Source organism: Macrobrachium rosenbergii, chromosome 7, assembly GCF_040412425.1.
Source record: "Macrobrachium rosenbergii isolate ZJJX-2024 chromosome 7, ASM4041242v1, whole genome shotgun sequence".
Taxonomy (NCBI): domain Eukaryota; kingdom Metazoa; phylum Arthropoda; class Malacostraca; order Decapoda; family Palaemonidae; genus Macrobrachium; species Macrobrachium rosenbergii.
This window is the reverse complement of record NC_089747.1, coordinates 2430875-2450000: the sequence shown is the minus strand read 5'-3', so window position 1 is coordinate 2450000 and position 19126 is coordinate 2430875. Positions and strand designations below refer to the sequence as shown.

The following is a 19126-nucleotide window of genomic DNA, read 5'->3' as shown; positions in this document are numbered from 1 at the left end:
AAAAAATGAAATCAATTAAGGATTCCAGCGATTATAATTTTTCCGTGTCTTGATATACAAAATTTTAGGAATTATTTATCTTTTCTAGGTAAATTTCGTTTATATTTTTTCTTATTTCGTCGCCATAAAATTCAACTCAATTTAGTTTGAAGATAGACTGGATATGACAGTACACTAGTCTCACTCGTAGTCAAGTACAGATTCTCTCTCTCTCTCTCTCTCTCTCTCTCTCTCTATTTAATAAAGGAATTAAATAAACAGACAGAGACCATCTGTTGACTTAGGTCTAACATTCTTTGTCACAGAATTGTCCTCAGTGTTTAGATGATGCTGACTTTGAGCCAACACTGTCCCTAGACCTAAGTATGGTAATGTTTTAAAAGGGTGAGAGGCCTGATGTGGACCTTTGGACTAAAAAAAAACAAAGATATGCATTATTGGAAATGGATAGACATGACACCAGCCTAGGCCCAATTACTTACAACATAGGCCTAACAAGTAGATTTACTTGAGCGTAGATTGTGAAGCATTATTGATTTACGAGTTTACGGCAAGATAATTCTTACCTATGGATTTTGAAAACCCAAGATTACAAAGATAGAAGAAACTTGGGTGATACAGCTGCTGAAATATGGTTTTTGTAAAGTAATATTACTTAAGATGATGTAAAATGATGAAAACAATCACATTTGCAAAACAGCTGATCAATGCTTCTCTAACACCGAGGGAAACTAGATGATTAGGCTAACTTGCCATATCCATTAGTATTTCAACTCACGCGCAGATAACATTAGCAATAGAATTTTTATTTTTGTCTTCTTTAAATAAATCCATTAAACTATATATCACTGTATCATTTTATACAACGACCTAAATGGCTTTCAAAAAGTAAGAGAACGAGTCCAAGCAGTCTCCCGCCAAAGTTTAAAAGGGCCAGGATGAGACCAGGAGGAAACGGTTAAAATCTCCCGCACCTTCATTTCTGCTGGTTGGTCAGATTCCAGTGGTCCAAATCAGACATTTTATCCCTCATAATACATTAACAGGCTTACAGGCTGTCCAAGGGCCAGGACCTGCGCTGGCACAAAGCCGACTTCATCTAAACCAAACATAGGCCTAACCCGCTTTCCTTTAACCTGTGGCTTAATTTCCTCTAACTTTCATTGACAGGAATATTTGTAATGTTAACATTAGTGTCATCTCAAGACGATTATCATCATATTCTTACTCTCCGGATTATCATTAATATAACTACTGTCATTATAGTTATAACGAATAAACAGCACAACATTTGTCAATTATTAGTCTTCAATCTGCGTATTTCGACTCCCAGCTGTAAATGGATTCACGTACTTGTTTCGCAGACCAAGCTTTATAATACGCTTTCTTAACTTCAAGTACTCACCCTGTAAGGTTTATATACAGCAAAACACGTCTGTGGAATTATATAAGATAGACATTGATCGAGAGCGAAGTCGCCTTCCTTCTCAATTAATGGTTAAATCATTTGAAAGCCTTAGTTGAAAAACATTGGGCAGCCATTGTTATCTAGTGCTTAACGTCAGCTTTATTTAGCTTCCAAAATTACACGCTAGCTTTTCATATCCTTTCTTTTCTATAATTAATCATTAGATCAGCGTTTTTGCTTATTTTTCTTATATCTTTTTTTTACGCAGTTGTTCATTAGGTGGTCTAGGGAATCCATTGTTAGTGGGCATTGGGGAGGGGAAGAGGCGGGAAATCCCACACTTATGCCTGAATGAGTCAACCGTGTCTTATTTTTATCACATCAATTTTCTTACGTTGTTTTCCTTGCATAAACTTTTAAAATGAATTAATCGACGATTTCACCGGTTCCCTTGTCATGTTAAAGCTGTAATTAAAGCTTGTCAGCTTTCGATCTCAAGCTGATCGTCAACTGTTTCAGATGACGTCATCACGATCAGTCTGATTCAGCCCATCGAGTGAGAAGGTTCTCGTCGAAGAGAGAGCCAAGTGTTTTGTGCTTATTTATGGTTTATTTGTTACACGGAAGAACGAAACGATAAAAATGGACATTGGAAGTTGTCACGGCTTCGCAGGACGAGGGAGGGAGGGCGTTTGTTATATATCACTGAAGGAATTACGCTAAATATCGACTTTGTAAGCCGGTTAATACGAAAGGTTTCTAGTTTTGAAGTTCCATAACGTTTGCTGTTATTCTTTATGATTAAAATTCACTATAAATAATGTCCATTAGGGCTCAAAGTTACAGATTTTATTAATGGACGTTTATAGACAAGTATACAATCCCCATAGAGGAGGGGTAGTGCCCGTCAGTGCACCTCACGAGCGGTGCACCGTAGGCATTACTCCAGGTTCTTTGCAGCGTCCCTTAGGACCCTAGCTGCAGCCCCTCTCATTTAATGTGCCTCCATTCATATCCTCTCTCTTCCATCTTACTTTCCTCAACCCTCTCCAAACAATTATTTCATAGTGCAACTGAGAGGTTTTCCTCCTGTTACACCTTGCAAACCTTTCACTGCCAATTTTCCTTTTAGCGTTAAATGACCTCATAGGTCCCAGTGCCTGGCCTTCGGCCTAAATTGTATATCCTATTCCATAAGCATACAGTGACTAACGTTAAATTAGTATGATGAGAATTTGATTCTTAAACATAAAAACCAAACTTTCATTTTCCGCCATCAGTAACTTAAGCCGAAAGTACGACTGTATTCTTCAAGACCAAATTTCGCTGTATATAATTTTCATAATGGACTAAAGTTACAGATTTTATTAATTAACGTTCAGAGACATATAAATGCAATAACTAACGTTATATAGTACGATGACTACTAGACATCTACTGTAATTAATGATGTAGGCCTAGGATACTGTTTTCCGTTTTTAATTAGGCCTATATTTGAGTGCATATACAACTATTTGTTTTTCATGTAAGTTTAAATTAAATTTTATAAATTGAGGATAAGCAGACAACCTTCTTACCCTTAATTTATATGATTTAAGGAAATACGCTGATAAAACGTATTTAGGATACCATTTAAGTTCGAAAATTGACGGTTACAACTAATTCGCGAATTAACGAATATTCGCTGATGCGAAAATAACATTCAGTTATTCAAGAAGTCAACTCTGCATACTGCCTGCCTGTTAATGGAAGCGACAGGCCTATTAGAGAAAAAAATTATAAATATATAAATATACAAATGAAGCTTTGAAAATAATGGACAGCCGGAAAATTTTCAACGCTGACGTAAGCACAGACCTTTAAACAAATACACTAATCGTCTTAAATGATCAAATGAATTCCACCGAATTCTGTGTCATGGAAGTGACGTCCTTCCGCACAGGACCTTTTACCACCCAAATAACAAAGGCTCGTAAGAAGCTTTTTATTATTTTTTTTTTAAACGCCAACAAAAACAACGCAACAAATTTAGCGCCGCGAAAGGTTAATGAACTATAGTCTCACCCGCCGATGGCTGCCACACACAAGCCATTGGAAATTGAAGGTGTGACATGTTTCAGATTATTTTAGGAACGGAGTCGTGCTGCGTTCTGCGATAGAATTCGATGAATAATGTGTCTGGAAGAATTTAATGAACGTTGTTGCTGGCCGGGACGAGAAACGACGCGCAAAATTTCCGTGGAATAAATACCAAATGGCGCTTTTTGGAACGCAGGGAAAACATTGGGAACTCATTACAAGATGATGGTTGGACTACTGATTGATTGGGTTAGTTTTCTTTGCTCTGTTTGCCAATATGAGAAAAATGGAATATTTGTACGTTTGATACGAGAATAATACTTCGTATAGAGTATACAGCCTATAAATAGATGGCCAGAAAGTTGTATAGATAAAGAAAATACGAACTATTCAACGAATTATACGTCATGGTATAGCACTAGGCGTAACTTTTCAAATGCATTTTGAAATTGATTTTAGCAACAAGAATAATATGATGGGGAGTAGGGTTGATTGTTTGATAGGTTCACCTCTCTCTGTCCACCAGATATCTCTAAACGTTAGTGATGGGATTGGCTTGAAGTCAGTGGATGGCTGGGTTATAGGCCTAGGAAATATGATTCGGTTTTAATATGGATCCTAATTTGGTTTTCAATTAATTTCAGTTGCGTTTTTTTTTGAAGTGTGTGGGGAGGGTTAATGAAGGTCTCTCTCTCTCTCTCTCTCTCTCTCTCTCTCTCTCTCTCTCTCTCTCTCTCTCTCTCTGTATCTATATATATATATATATATATATATATATATATATATATATATATATATATATATATATATATATGTGTATATGTATATATATCTCCAAAATAATGAGCACCAAAAAATTATAACCCATTAAACATACTGGAACCAGAAGTTCTTGGATATAACCCAAATTCCTATGACGGGTGCTGGATATAATACTGACAATTACAGGCAAAAGAGAATTCATTTTCTGCTTAAAAATATATATACAACATTCCAAAATAAATATCAGTAAAAATTACAATCCACCAACAAACGGGAACCAAACGTTTCAGGATATAACCCTAACTCTTATGGCGGGTGTTGGATATAATACTAAGCATTATAAGCAAAACATAACTCATTTACAACTTAAAAGTAATTTTCCAGAATAATGATCACGTAATCATATATCACATCAACAAATGGAAAGTTCCAGGATATAACCCAGATTCTAATGACAGATGCTGGATATAATTTATAAGGATTTGTGTAAAAATAATTCATTTTCACTTAAAGAATTAACTTTTCATAATAATGATAATAATTATTGTATCCCATTCGCATATGGGAACCATAAGTTCTAGGACATAACACAATTTCGTATGACGAGCATTAAAATGAAATTAGAGGAAAATAATTAATTTTCAGCATAAAATCAAAATGATTTATAACTCATTAACTAACAATAACCATAAGTTCCAGGATATAACACGAACTCTTACGAGGGGTGCTGGATACAATTCCAAGCATTATAAGCAAAAAATAATTAATTTCCAGCTTTAAAAAACAAAATCAATTCTCCAGGATAAAAAATATTGCTCTGTAATCTTTCCTTGTGATTACCTGTCGAGAATCTCGCTGTCTTCATTAGGCGGCATGCCTTTGAAGTTAATGAGGTGCAAATGTAAAAAAAAAAAAAAATGACAGCTCGCCTCAGCTTCGGAATGCTAAACTTCTTCGTTTCAATTTGAACAGAATCAGTTTTAATTAGTGTTTTCTTTTAGCAATTATCAATCACGAGGTAATATCCTCCATCTTGCAAACAAGACAACATTCTGTTTACAAAACATGAAACATTTAAATGAAAAAATTTATATGTAAATAAGGAAATACTTTACATGTAAACAAAGTATTTTATATGTAAAATACCAATTTGTTCTCCGTCCAATAACCAAACCTAGCAAAGGAAATCTATTCAAAGGAATGTTCCATTAAGCACAAAGCTCTCACCATCTCAGGTGAACACGAATCAATCAGTCAGTCCAGGTGCCTTCGCCAGCTGTGTCTTGAATAAGAGGCGAAATAAAAATTTTCCAGGTTAATTAGAAGTGACTCAACAGGAAGCCATTTGACGTTGCTATGGAAGGTGATATTCTTTTAGCTGTGTGTTCTGGGAAGTCAGTCTCTCTCTCTCTCTGGTTATGCCATGTTATTTATGTATTGAATTGTAACGTGTTGAAGGTGATTGTGATAACGTTTCTCTCTCTCTCTCTCTCTCGTCAGTGGCCTTTGTAGTTACGACGACAGACTACTCAATAATTAATTCTCTCTCTCTGCTTTGCTATGACTCATATTGTTATATAAGTTTCTCTCTTCGTTATGGTCTGAATTGTGAGACAAGTTGAAGGTGATTACAATAATATCCTCTCTCTCTCTCTCTTTTTATGGAGCCATTGACCTTTTCAGTTACGACCACGAACCACTCGGTAATTTCTCTCCGTGAGTGTGTGTAGCCAGTGACCTTAAGTGTGTGTAACAACAGACCACTCGACACTTAATCTCTCTCTCTCTCTCTCTCTCTCTCTCTCTCTCTCTCTCTCTCTCTCTCTCTCTCTCTCTCTCTCTCTCTCTCAGCAATCAGCAACAGTTAACGACCCTTCAATGTTTAAGGTGGTCGGAGGATAACTACTTAATTTTGTTTTAAGTGTCTAGAGAATATCCAAGAACCTATAACAATAAATTAAATACTTTCGTAATTTTATCTAGTAAGTGTAATAAGATTAGCCTTCACACGCTTCGTACTGTGCTGTATTATAAGTATCCAGATTACTTCTAACTTAAATTTGCTCAAAATAACCCAATTCTAAACCGGTTGTTAACTTATTCACAGGCAAAAATTGATTTTTCCCCTCATTTTAATGTATAAAAAGATAAGGTTATCCTACTGGTAATGATTTCTTTTAAAGTTTGGACTTTACGTCACCCTGCGGGGTCAACACCCCCTTATCACTGAAACTTCAGCAGAAAAGCAGAATTTTAAGTATAAATCTTCTATTGTCTGTTATTTGTCTTCTCTAACAGTATAGCCTAAGTACGGTAACGAGCCTAAGTACGGTAACGAGCATCATCAAAAAGCCATTTTAACCAGTTAAATTTGTTTATGGATGTTTTTACTATACAACAGCCCGAGTAATTTTAATCACTCAAGCTTAATTACCCTCAACCAGTATTCTTCCCAGAGCAGATTCTTCGTTCAAACGCGTAGTAGAGGAGGTAATTATGTCAGATGACTAAGGAGTTAATTTCCCTTTGATAATCACAAACCAGAGATCAAAGGACTAGGCCTAACCTGGCGAAATGATCTAAAGCTTTACCCTTATTGTAATTTGTAATTACAGTGATTAGTTATTTCAATCTCGTTCTAATTTTGAACACTTTAAATCTGAGTACTAATAACTCCTTTTGTGCATCTCCCACCGTCATACGATGCCTTAACTACTTGTGGAAAGCTTTCATTTTCAGCATTTGTGCTGTTTGAATATTTAGTATTTAAAATGGTATTAGCATAAATATCTTTCGCATCCTTACAAAAGTTAAATGTCGGTTGGGAGATAAGTAATCATTAAACAAAATGCTTAAGTACTAAGCTATTTCATTTGCAAAGCTGTATCTAAATTCTCATTCTTACCCAAGAACTTAGTTGGTTAGGAGACCATTCAACAATCATAGGACATCTATGCTGGCTGGTTAAGCTTCAGCCTCGTATAAACCATTTAAACAGGATTGATAGAAGGCTCGTAAAAAATCAGTAAAAGCTTAAGTAAAACCATAGATACTACTACTATTATGACAAATTTATTAAGTGGTCGTCTTAAACCATGTTTGTTAATTAAGTACTTATAGCTGGATTCACCAATTTCATGTGAACTTACTCGAAGTCAGTGTTTAGTTTCTATTCAAAGATCCATTGTCAGCTCGAAAAGTTAAGTTTAGGTCTGGAAAGAAAAACTTCGTTCAGTAGTCCAACAACTTCATTTCATTCCTATTCAGACCAAGAGCCCTTGCGGTTCAGTAGTCATCACCGTTTCGTTCTATTTCAAACCAAGAGCCCGTGCGGTTCAGTGGTCAGTTTCGTTCTATTTCAAACCAAGAGCCCGTGCTGTTCAGTAGTCACCAGCGTTTCGTTTTACAGTTTCGAACGAAGGACCCGTGCGGTTCAGTAGTCATCAGCTTTTCATTTTTTTAAAACCAAGAGCCCGTGCGGTGCAACAACCTGCCGAGAGAAGGAAGCATTAGCTTTAAGTCAAAATAAATGTAATTATCAGTTACCTTGAAAACTCAATTTACAAATGAAAGCACAACCGAAAGCCCTTTCACATCAAAAACGTAATTTCTTTAATTAAAAGATTAATCATTTAAAGATCAGTAAGGTTGTGAAAACACTGATTTACAATTTAAACTGATAATGACTACCATGTATAATTATGATTTCGGAAAAACACAGTAAATCAAACTTTATTAGCGACAGTTATACTGTATACCAAATCTGAACTATCTTATATATACTGTAAAACCTTTAATTTCTCTTCAGACTTCTCTAACTATAACCCAGCTAAGTTAAAAAACTTGAGAAAAATATTTTCAATGATAACTGATGAAGTTACATACGAATTTTTAAAACTCCATTGTTCCACTTACCAATCTTAAGGTCTAAGAGTAAAAAAAAAAAAAAAAAAAAAGCAAGCCCCCCTCTGATGTACGGTAGACAAGTCTACCGTACACCAGAGGAGCTCCTCCCCACTTCAGGGGCGCCGCCCCTGAAGGGGGAGGATTAGCTTGCAAAGGGGTTTCAAGTAAAGTAAAAGAAACGTTTCTTACCTCTTAATTTAGAAGGAAAAATAATTACCAACGAAGTCTTAAGTCCTACGAGGTTAGACTGGGCCGGTATTTCAGATTCTGCTGGGAACTCGGTCTACAATCCTGAAACGAAAAAAAGCTATTAGAATACTAAAATACCACATCCCTATGGGGGAACCTAAAACTACGAAGTCAATGACCCTTGTGGGCTTGTTCCATAAAAACGGTTTTATCATCCGATTGATTCCGTAACGGACCAACTTAATATTAAAACTCAATAAAATCATCACTTAATAAACAACGAAATACTTACCAGCAACAACCGTCGTTCTTCACATCAGGTAATGAAAACAAACAATCTATAACAGAGTTAATTTTCACGTGTCACTCCCAACTCCCGAGCAAACGAACGGAGAACAACTGAAGGGTTGTTTCGACCTAACGCTTACACTTGAGCTAGACAAGGACGGTATACGACAACTGGAAGTACGCTTCCTTGCCGAGACCAGTTCAACGAACTGCCGATAGATGGCTGTATCGCGCCAAGATATTTCTGTGGTTCGTAACTCGAATATTAAAAATATAATATTGTATGTTATGTTATTATAATATATATAATATAATACTGCATATAGTAGTCGTTTAAATTAAAAATTCATCGTCTTAAGCTCCAGAGTACGCAAAATATAAGAAGACTTGTAAACAGTTATATTCTATCTCATATCCACGTATTTTACGAAAATATTTCCTGAAGCTGAATCGTAACTTCGTTCTTAGCAGTGAGATAAAAGATAGAATGAGATGATTGATTGATAGTGAGTTATCTGACGTCACAAATGAGACGGTTGCTGAGTAGATCATTTGGCAAATGATAATAGTCTTACATTAAAGATAGTATTACTGCTGAAATCTACAGGCGTTTCTTAGATAACGACGTAGTCACTAGGAATAAGTTGGAAATATAAGTTTATTTATTCAGTTACCGAAAAATCCCAAAGGAAAATCTGTTCTTTAAAGAAAGAGGTGGTAGCTTATATCATATGATTATTATTCATGATATTCTGTCCTGCTTTCAAATCAAATATGGGTTTTCTGATGTATTATGATGTGATTTGAATGATTTTGGGTTTATTTCCATCACAAATGAATATTTATGGGTATATACAAAATTAATAAAATTACGACTTGTCATTTGCATCCATAGCTAATGCGGATTTGAAAGTTTTTGCCGTATTACTAGGACTAGGTGAAAGAGTTAATTTTAATATACAATATATCATTTGAGATAAGTATTCATTGCGATGATAAACTCAAAATCATCAAAATCATCATATACAACAGAAAAACACTATATTTATGTTGGCTTTATTAATATCCATAAACAAAATAATACTTTTCTATATGTACTCGTATGTTGCAAACTTGCATAGAAGTTTTATTTTTTCTAGGTCAAAGAGGGAGTTAAAATTTTGTTGCAAACTTCTATATTTTTCGTTATAAAATTATTTACATACCTTCGAACACTTAAATGGCACAATTAAAACGATAATCGCTATGTTTGTTATGAAACTGAAAACTAACTTAAATTCGTCAATTTCATATTTGTAGAAAAATATGTGAATGAATAAATAAATAAAATACTATACACATTTTAAAGGTGAAATGGCTGACGGACACTTACCTTCAGAGAAACCGAAGCTTTCAAAGGAAAAATAAATTGTTTAACCACTTCACTTTCGAATGAAATACTCACGGCCGTATCGTGAGCTATATAAGACAATACTTCTAGACTTGCATTCACTAATTCCGGCCACTGTTGCATTTACTAATTCCAGAAAATACTGCATTCACTAATTCCGGCCACTGTTGCATTTACTAATTCCAGACACTGTTGCATTCACTAATTCCAGACACTGTTGCATTCACCAATTCCAGCCACTGTTGCATTCACCAGTTCCAGCCACTGCTGCTGCATTCACTAATTCCAGCTGCTGCTGCATTCACTAATTCCAGAAAATGCTGCATTCATTAATTCCAGAAACTGTTGCTTTCACTAATTCCAGCTATTTTTACATTCATTAATTCCAGACAATCCTGCATTCACTAATTCCAGAAACTGTTGCTTTCACTAATTCCTGCTACTGTTACATTCATTAATTCCAGAAAATGTTTCATTCACTAATTCCAGAAACTGTTGCATTCACCAATTCCAGCCACTGTTGCATTCACTTATTCCAGCTACTGTTCCATTCACCAATTCCAGCCACTGTTCCATTCACCAATTCCAGCCACTGTTCCATTCACCAATTCCAGCCACTGTTGCATTCACTAATTCCAGACACTGTTGTACTGGAATATGGCGGCACTGGAATTAGAGAGAGCAGAGTCTATACATCACTTCTGCTTTAGTCCAGACGCCTGATAAATGTTTGAAGACGGCCTCTTACTAAGGTATGACGTCTGAAGAGCAGGTTACATAATTGTTTTAGCTTCCTAACAGTCTGTTTGTGGGATTACGCAATCGGCTGTGCGTGGATTTGCACGAAAATCTTACCAAAGGAAGGTCAAGTGTCTGGGAATAAGTGGGTAAGTTTTGGAGGAAATTATGGTCTAGGTATGGGAACTATTTTGGTGTGGGGGTGATGAGTTTCGGAAGGGAGGGGAGGGAGGGGATGGGGAGGAGAGTTACTTGACGACTCAGCCTTGGAGAAGGTTTGTGGTGTTCGAACATACTTTAATTATTTATTTTATTTATTTATTTATATATTTATTTAATTTTGAAGCTAATATAGTTACTTCCTTCCTCGTCCGTGCTGCTCAATATTAAAGAAAACTTTGTAAAAATTAATAAATCAATTTAGTTTTCTGTAAAAGAAAACTATTGTGCCGGCTTTGTCTGTCCGTCCGCACTTATTCTCTCAGCACTCTTTCTGCCCGCCCTCAGATCTTAAAAACCACTGAAGCTAGAGGGCTGCAAATTGGCATGTTGATCACCCACCCTCCAATCATCAAACATACCAAATTGCAGCCCTCTAGCCTCAGTAGTTTTTATTTTATTTAAGATTAAAGTAAGCCATAATCGAGCGTCATGGGCCGCGGCTCGTACAGCATTATACCGAGACCACCGAAAGATAGATCTATTTTCGGTGGCCTTGACTATACGCTGTAGCCACTGTACAGAAAACTCGATTGCGCCGAAGAAACTTCTACGCATTTTTTACTTGTTTATCATTGGCCGTTTACTCTAATAACGGTTCCTACGCAGTATCAACGCAAATAGGCAACAAGAAGTATCCTGTCTCCTTACAGACCGGGTAAAATGTAGGAATATTTGTCGTGGATATTCCAGTTTCTCGGAATAACGATTCCGGAATAAAAATGTGTCCTTAAACTGATTTCATGTGTGCAACAACGATAGTCTACGAGTGATGACCTATATGAACCCCACGTTTATATTTGCCGTCGTCCAACCCGGGCTCAGCCTCTCTCTTTATAAATTTCAAGAGAATTATAAACGCTTTTTTTTTTTTTATAAAGTGGCATGTTAAACTTCCCTGCTTCATTTGAAGGAGACCAAATTGCAATATCTCTTAGGCCAGAGATAATTAGGGGTACAACAAGCGCTTTGTCAAGAAAGCCACAGGAATTTTGTCTAATATAAATCAATTTTGAGTCTTCGTTTACTTTTAACTGGACGATTTAAGCGAACACTATCTTTTATGGCTAGTTTCTTGAGACTCGTCAGGCTGTGCATTCAGAAGTTCCCTCTCAAGAAGACTGTGATTTGTCTGAATTATCTATCTTCAGAATACGTAGTAAACAATAATTTCTGAATTATTTATCTTCAGAGACTATAAATAAACGCAATCATTTCATCAATTACTCTTCTAGCCTTCTTCTGTTCGCATCTGAGCAACTAATCACCATCAAACAAATACTTTTCTCATAGTCTTCTATCCACAAATTATTAAACCCAGCAGACATTCAATAAACTTCTCAAGTTTCTGCTGCCATCTACCGGCAGTTTGAAGAAGTATTTCTCTAACCTCCACCATCCTTGGCTCAAGTTTCTGCTGCCATCTACCGGCAGTTTGAAGAAGTATTTCTCTAACCTCCACCATCCTTGGCTCTCAGGCGCGAATTTCTTGTAGGAGTAAGAACAATGGTATTGGTAATTCATTCGTTAAAGTGTTGTTAAGTAGTGCTGTAAGTGTGTTTGGGTGTTCTGCGGTTCCTGTATTGCGTGATTCGTGTAGTTCTTCAAATTTGGTTAACGAATTATTCATTTTTTACATATTTTTAGTTGAGTGATTGATTTGATTTGATGGGTTTTGTTACTATATGTTAGGTTTCATTATCTTGGGAGATTTGTTAAAGTACATGTTATTATTGTCATTCGATTTATTGGTATTTGCATTCATATTTTAGCATTTATTTTCAGATTTCTGGATGTTGAAGAACAGTTTTTAACTTGCCAGGAACAAGATCACTTGCTGATTCTTCAAGACTCCTGTTGTATTTATTTTACACTCAAAATTGAAAGGTAAGGATTGTTCCTCTCTCAGTACGACCAAACCAAATACTTTGCAAGCTAGTGGGAGGATCTCCTTCTGGTGTGTGGTAGACTTATTATGTCTACCGCACAGCAGATGGGGGGCTTGCACTTGATACAAAAGTATTCATATCAGTTGGTAAGTGGTACTGTGCCACAGAGTAGTTCAGAAAGTACTAATGTAAAGTCTTTCATATAGAATTTTGAGTGAATTATTTAAAACCTTCTCAATGAAATGGTCTTTTTCATTATCGGTAGTCATAATTAAAAAATATATATATAATTCTGCAGACCATTGAGAATTAATGATAATTTTGTCTTTGTACTTCATTCTTAAGATTTAAGGAATTAGAGTTTAGTATCTAAGATTTCCAGGTCGATTTTGAAAGCTGACAATTATATTTTTTCTTTCCAGGTAAGCTGACTTGTATAGCAGTTGCAAAGTGTACAATAAGCTTCTATAAAATGACCAAACGGTGACTAAGCTTTGAAGAGAACTTGCTAAATGGTTCTCGGTAAGTTCTCGCTTTGGTATGAAGAGATAAATTGCACAAGGATTTAATAAATTTCTAAAATATATCTTGCCATGAGCTTGAATGTCCAGTTGTATTCTGTTGATTAATGAAGTGCTCATTGTATGAACGTTCCTAAACTGTTTCGATACTTGACTGCCATTCTTTGCTGGAAAAATTGTTTAAGATATAGTATTTTTTCTCTAAACTGGTTTGACAAAATTTATTAGCGTGGAAGGCGACTCTCGGGTTAGTTAAGCCTTCAGATCCACAAATCTCAATACCGTTGGTGCTGTATTTGTAAAATTGACGAGATTATGCTAAAAGGTCTAAAAAACCCTCACGTAATAAGATGGAAACACTGCAATGGTTGTATTATCGTACTTTTATCAAGTGTGGTTTGAACTTCTTCAGGAATGCTGATAAATGAACTAGATTTATGTTCGCAGAAAATGATTGGTTAAACAAATGAGCTGGTGAATCTTGCTACAAATACTTAGGCATTTACAAGGGAGTAAAATGTTTGCCAAAAATACGTGTGAGTTTACAAAGGGATACAATTTATGCTAATAATAACTTAGGCATTAGAAATTTCAAGAATGAACGTTACGGATCATAACAGCCACTGAGACTGGCAAACTTACACGCCTCACGTGGTGAACTGTAGGCATTACTCAAGGCTCTTTGCAGCATCCCTTCGGCCCCTAGCTGCAACCCCTTCCATTCCTTTTACTGTACCTCCGTTCGTATCCTCTTTCTTCCGTCTTACTTTTGCACCTTCTCCTAACAATTGTTTTATGGTACAGCTGCGAGGTTTTCCTCCTATTCCACCTTTTAAATCTTCGTACTGTCAATTTCCCTTTCAGCGCCGAATGACCTCATTGATCCCAGAGCTTGGCATCAGGCCTAAATCTCACACTCCGATTCCAATTCCAAACTTACGGTTGAAACAGGTAGGAGTAAATTCAGGGACATTTTCTGACTAATTAGAATGCAATGATGTCAAAATAATGAGTTATTTTGAACTGGTTTATATTAGATGCAGGTATAATTATTTTGGTTTTGGTTTGAGGAGGTATCGCTGTTCTGAATATTGTGAAAATAGGACGTTTAATAAATACAAATTAATATAATAACAGTTATAAGTCATTTGCCGGCAGTTTGCTCAACGGAACTAAGTTACAATATTTGCCACAAGTAAAGTTAATTAACGCTAAGATACACTGGAGAAGGTTATATTGTCAACTTTGATCCGGAAAGTATGCTAGAAGTGTGACTAGAATTCAAATTAAGAAACTATAAAGTATAGTCGCAAATATTTGCCAAGAGGTAATGTAGGTATTTGAGTTTGCTAATTAAAACTTGGAGTGAACTTGCTCCTTCTAAAAGTAGAAAAGTGGCTGACGAAGACGTCCTCCTTGAGATCTTGTGAAATTTCATACCCAGCGCGGAAGATAAAATAATCAGAAATATTATAACAGTATTTTACCAAGCGTTTTGTATCAGAACAGTATATAACTCTTAGGTTATAGGGACGAATTTAGAAGGGTTTATTCCCAAATGCCTCGTATCAAAAGGATTATTACATTGGATGACTCAGGGACGTGAATATGCTATCTGTCTTGAACATAGAAATCAGTAGGACAATTGAGGTTAGACTCTCTCTCTCTCTCTCTCTCTCTCTCTCTCTCTCTCTCTCTCTCTCTCTCTCTTCATAATATCTTCCATCTCACTTTCCACCCTCTCCTAACCATTGATTCATAGTGGAACTGCAAAGTTCTTCATTGGAGGGGTGGGTAGAGCTCTCGGTTAGCACGCTGGTGGCCCAGCGTTCGACTCTTCGACCGGTTAATGAAGAATTAGAGGAATTTATTTCTGGTGATAGAAATTCATTTCTCGTCATAATGTGGTTCGGATTCCACAGTAAGCTGTAGGTCCCGTTGCTAGGTAACCAGTTGGTTCTTAGCCACGTAAAATAAATCTAATCCTTCGGGCCAGCCCTAGGAGAGCTGTTAATCAGCTCAGTGGTCTGGTTAAACTAAGATATACTTAGTGGAACTGCAAGGTTTTCTTCCTGTTACACTTTTGTAACCATTTTACTGTCAATTTCCGTTTCAGCGCTGAATGACCTCATAGGTCCTAGCGGTTGACCTTTGACCTAAATTCTATGCTGTATTCTGTATGTACACTTACACAGATAGACCGATAATCACTGCATACTGACTGGTTACAATCTCTCGATTGCTTTCCTGTACCAACTCCCAACCATCGATTCCAGATAATGGCGAATGCACGCACATGTCCCATTTGATCTATTTAGACCAATAATCCCCAAAATGACTCTTGGTAGCGCCGGAACCGCAGAGAATCGTTTGTAAAGCCGATTGAAAAAAAAAACAATAGCGCTCGGTGACAGCGCTGAAAGATTTATTGGCGGGCAGATTGGCAATACTGCGCTCGGCGTTCGTCTCTTCCCGCTCGAACCGACGTTGGAGAGTAATGGATTTTATTATCGTTTTGCCGCTTTTTTTTTTTCATTTGGTTGATTGCGCGAGGCCAGATCTACAATAGCTTTTGTTTCAAATGCCTGGTTTTATATTCTAAATGGCCGCTTTGGACGTTAACTGTAGCATTAACTGTGTATTTGTTTTTCTGTTAGGCCTATGGGCACAAAGTACATGTTTGCTTTCCTGTTAGGCCTATACACCAATGATCTTTGACCTCGACTGTATATTTGCTCTCCTATTTGATTGCTTAGGGCATAACCTAGCCTTTCAACCCTCCTGAATATCCCGTAGGAGGATAGAGCCATCAGCGCACCTAACGTGGCGCACTGTAGGCATTACTGAAAGGTTTCTGCAGCGTCCCTTTGGGCCCTAGCTGCATCCACTTTTTAGCTTTCTACTTTACGTGCAGTCCCCTTCCATTCTTCAGTCTTGCTGTCCAACACCTCTTACAGTTGCTTCTTAGCGTACCCTAGCTGCAACTCCTTTCGTTCGTTTTACTGTACCTCCTTTCATATTTCTTTCTTCCATCTTACTTTCCACCCTCTATTAACAATTGATTCATGGTGCAACTGCTTTGAGGTTTTCCTCCTGTTACACCTTTCAAACCTTTTACTGTCATTTTCCGGTTCAGCGCTGAATGACCTCATAGGTCCCAGTGCTTGGCCTTTGGCCTAAATTCTATGTTCATTTCAATTCAGTTCAATTCTTAGCGTACCTGTGGGGTTTTATTCCCAAGTTCCACCTTTAGACCCTTATTATACTGTATCTCCGTTATTTGCTATGGGTCTTTTTATCTTGCTGTCCAGCCACTCCAACTCCTTTTTCTTTTAATATTAACTAAATAAACAGCTATTACAGTCTGTAATCAGTGTACCCTCTTTACAAAGTATTTCACCTTCGTTTTTCTTCCTTGAAACTGTTTGTTATATTATATTTGTTAGTTAATCGACATTCTCATTTTACTGTTTTGTCTTTCGTGCGTCTGAGTATATACTCTTTAGTGTCAGCTGGCTTTAATATTTCAAGGCGTTTTACGTTTGTTCTGCATTGGCTTATGTAATAATAATAATAATAATAATAATAATAATAATAATAATAATAATAATAATAATAATAATAATGATAATAATTGTGTAAAGGTTAAAGAAAGATAAAGTATACGGAGGTGAAATCTCTCTCTCCTCTCTCTCTCTCTCTCTCTTATTAGCTCAGTTTGAGTAATAATAATAATAATAATAATGTAACGATTTCTCTCTCTCTCTCTCTCTCTCTCTCTCTCTCTCTCTTATTAGCTCAGTTTGGGTAATAATAATAATATAATAATAATAATAATAATATTGTAACGATTTCTCTCTCTCTCTCTCTCTCTCTCTCTCTCTCTCTCTCTCTCTCTCTCTCTCTCTCTCTCTCTCTCTCTCTCATATCTATTGCTACAGCATAAGGATATAACTCCTTGGGGGACAAACCATTAGAGGGGAGATAGGTTCTGTCAAGTCAGAGCGATGGAATACCGATATATATAAGAAGAAACCATTTGACAAGCAGGGGGCCATTACTCATTGCCGTCTCTGAAAAGACAAATTAATTCTCTTTATATTTCTATTTTGTATTTTTGTATTTTGTATTTTGTAGCTCGGGATTTGGTGGGGATTAGTTTGAGGGAAGGATTTAATGGCACAGGGATTTTTATTTTGTATTCTGTATTTTGTATTTTGCAGCTCAGGATTTGGTGGGGATTGGTTCTGGGGAAGGATTTATATATTCGTTCGGGGATATCTAAGTCTTGAAAATAATTAATTAGTAATAACTGAGATTAAATAGGATTCAGTGTTAATTCACGGAAGATATGAATGCCCTGAGGATTATTAGAGTTTATAACAAACTATTTATTTATTTATTCATTAATTTATCTCTTTTCTTTAATACGTGGTAACTCTTCTCTCTGTAACTTCTTTCAAATGAAAACCATAGTCTGTATAAGCTTGCATTTCAAGTCACTGGACCCTGTGGTGGGCTTATTCTATATGAATAGTGGAGCTATCTTCTCAGTAATAATAATAATAATAATAATAATAATAATAATAATAATAATAAAATCATGATTATTTGTTTTAAATGAACACCATTTTCTTTGGAAGCTTGAATTTTTAGTCAATGATCCTTGTAGGTTTGTTCCATAATAAGACTATTCAATTTGAAGCCTTGAAGTATATTCTTGGTGATTAATAATAATAATAATAATAACAATAACACGTGTATTTCAGTTGAAGCCATGAAGTGTGATCTTGGTAGAATTTTGCTTTATTGCTTTATATTTTCCAATATATACAGTTCATTTGATTTACTCTGCCTTTTGTGTTGAATTTTATAAGGTTTTTTCTTTGTTAGTTTTTCATGAGTTTTTTGTCAGTTACCACAAAATCCCATATCCTTTTTTGCCTTCGTTTGAAGTGAGTTTTTTTTTTTTTTTTTTTTTGTCAGTTGCTACAAAATCAGATATCTTTTTTTGCCCCCATTTGAAGTAATATTTTTTTTTGTCAGTTGCTACAGAGTCAGATATCTTGTATTTTTTGCACCCATTTGAAGTAAGTTTTTTTTTTTTTGTAAGTTGCTACAAAATCTCACATCATTTTACACTTGTTTGAAGTATGTTTTTGTTTTTCTGTCAGTTACTGCAAAATCAGATATCACTTTGCCCTTATTTGAAAGTTCGAGGTCCCTATAGATTTATTTGCCGTAAGATTTTATTTCCGGACATCCATAAGATGGCAGCCAATTTTTTCAAGGGGAAAAATTATCATAGGGAATCTTATAAGCTACCGAAATACCATACAATACCTGATTACAATCTGATGTATAGTAAGCCCTCTGAGAGTCTGGGATTGTTGGGGGATGGGGAATAGTACCGTCAGTGCACCTCACGCGGAGTACTGCAGGCATTACTTAAGGTTCTTTGCAGCGTCCCTTCGGCCCCTAAATGCACCCCCTTTCATTCCTTTTACTGTAACTCCTTTCATATTCTCTCTCTTCCATCTTACTTTCCCGAACCCTCTCCTAACACTTGTTTCATAGTGCATCTTTGAGTTTTTCCTCCTGTTACACCTTTCAAGCCTTTCTAAATTTCCCTTTCAGCGCTGAATGACCTCTTAGGTCCCAGGTCTGGCCTTTGGCCTGAAATCTGTATTCCATTCCAGCCCATTCGAGAGTCTTCGATTGTAGAGACTGAAATTCC

The 19126-nt window shown here is 36.2% G+C and overlaps 2 protein-coding genes across 2 annotated transcripts in view; one reads left to right on the top strand and one right to left on the bottom strand.

Moving 5' to 3' along the window:
- The window catches only part of LOC136840007 (uncharacterized), a 199826-nt gene extending 190881 nt beyond the window's left edge, over positions 1 to 8945 (bottom strand). The window contains exons 1-3 of the mRNA XM_067106288.1: positions 8637 to 8945; positions 8345 to 8446; positions 7399 to 7739 (exon numbers count right to left, since the gene is read on the bottom strand). The gene's annotated coding sequence lies outside the window, so the exon portion shown is untranslated. The remainder of the gene's footprint in view (positions 1 to 7398; positions 7740 to 8344; positions 8447 to 8636) is intronic.
- The window catches only part of LOC136840009 (TIP41-like protein), a 164203-nt gene continuing 147021 nt past the window's right edge, over positions 1945 to 19126 (top strand). Inside the window, exons 1-2 of the mRNA XM_067106292.1 lie at positions 1945 to 2150; positions 12765 to 12866. The gene's annotated coding sequence lies outside the window, so the exon portion shown is untranslated. The remainder of the gene's footprint in view (positions 2151 to 12764; positions 12867 to 19126) is intronic.